The sequence below is a fragment of the Trichechus manatus genome, unplaced genomic scaffold (genome assembly GCF_000243295.1).
Source record: "Trichechus manatus latirostris isolate Lorelei unplaced genomic scaffold, TriManLat1.0 scaffold00115, whole genome shotgun sequence".
NCBI classification, from domain to species: Eukaryota; Metazoa; Chordata; class Mammalia; order Sirenia; family Trichechidae; genus Trichechus; species Trichechus manatus.
This window is the reverse complement of record NW_004444051.1, coordinates 3,596,119-3,597,558: the sequence shown is the minus strand read 5'-3', so window position 1 is coordinate 3,597,558 and position 1,440 is coordinate 3,596,119. Positions and strand designations below refer to the sequence as shown.

At 47.6% G+C, this 1,440-nt stretch overlaps 1 pseudogene; it reads right to left on the bottom strand.

Moving 5' to 3' along the window:
• Positions 1-3: 3 nt before the first annotated feature.
• On the bottom strand, positions 4-978 carry LOC101359566 (reticulophagy regulator 1 pseudogene; annotated as a pseudogene).
• Between the last annotated feature and the right edge of the window lie 462 nt (positions 979-1,440).

Below are 1,440 nucleotides of genomic sequence, written 5' to 3'. Positions count from 1 at the left end.
CAATTCACTCTCAATTTGATCAAGCTCTGCCTGGTCCAGTAGTTCAAAGTCATCATCTTCTTCAGTGTCTGTGTCCTCTCCTAGGCTGGGTGCAGCCTGAGAAAGTGCTTGCTGCACACCCTCTAACTGGTCTTTGATAGCAGCAGTCACTGCAGCTGTAATGACGTCCCCAGCCAGGTTGCTCATCAAGTGAAAGGCTCGGTCACTGTTCAGAGGAAGGGTGAGACCAGCTGCTGACTGCTTCTCTTTGCTCGGTCTGTGGCCACTGTCCAACTGTTCCTTTTCTCTCTTGAGCTCAACAGGCAAGCCAATGCTTAATTCATCTTCATCATTTGTTCCCATGCCAATTCCTAGAGATGGAAATTCTGAAAGTTCTCGAGAGAAAGCTTCCTGCTCGCTAGGTCGGTCAAGATCGTCAGATGTGTCTGTCTGTGGAGTGTATCCTTCTGAAAGGTTGAAGGTCCCGTTATCCGTCCAGGATACCTCTGATACGTCAGTGTCAGATACAGATAATTCTTTGGCAGTAACTGTGAGGCTAATCTTAGGACAAAGAGCTGAAAAGTCTAATTCACTGTCATCCTTGTGACTTTTTTCTTTATCTGCAGATCTCTCACGTTTCTTCTGATTAATATATTCCCCAATTCCAAAGTTTAGTTTCAACAGAACTGACTTGATTTTGTTGTATAGTTTTTATCTAATATCATTACACTTAAACAGTGGACACAAAAATGCAAACAGTAATAGTAGATAGCTGAGTATCACCCCAGGAATGTAACTTCCCAAGACCGTAAAGAAGGTGCACACGTTGCAGACCAGAAGGCAAAACTTGCCAGGGCTCTGCTGTTTAAAAACAGACATTTCTTGGAGAAAGATGCTGAAGTTCATCCATGATTCTGCAATACAGCGGCTGAGTCTGGTTCTTTCATCTGGTTTGGAATTGATAACTTCCCCGCTTTCACTTAGGCTTCTTCACAACTGTGCACCTCTCTTTCTTGACAAAATCATATCCTTTATTATTTGCATAATAACACACCCAAGTAGGATGACTGAGATCAGGAGATACACTCTCCACGGAGTCAAGGCCAGGACCTTTTGAGACTGAAGCCGCTGGGCTTCTTGTGTCCCTTGTCTCTTCAGCTTCTGCTTCCTATGGCCTCTCGGCCCTTGGGCCTCACGCCCCCAACTGCCCTGCTGGGGCAAGCGTTCCAAAGCTCAGTAGCTCCACCAGTAAGTGCCCAGAGGCACCCCACTCCATCAGGAAGCCTGCTGCTCACAGGCATTCAGCTCTCTCGCTCGGTGGGTCGGCTCCAGCGCCGTCTTTCACCGGTCTCCTGGTTCTGCTGCTGTTGGTTCTCTGCTGCTGCTGCTTCTCTGCTGCTGTAGGTTCTCTGCTGCTGCTGGTCCTCTGTCACTGCCGCACGTCTATCCACTCACCGTTTT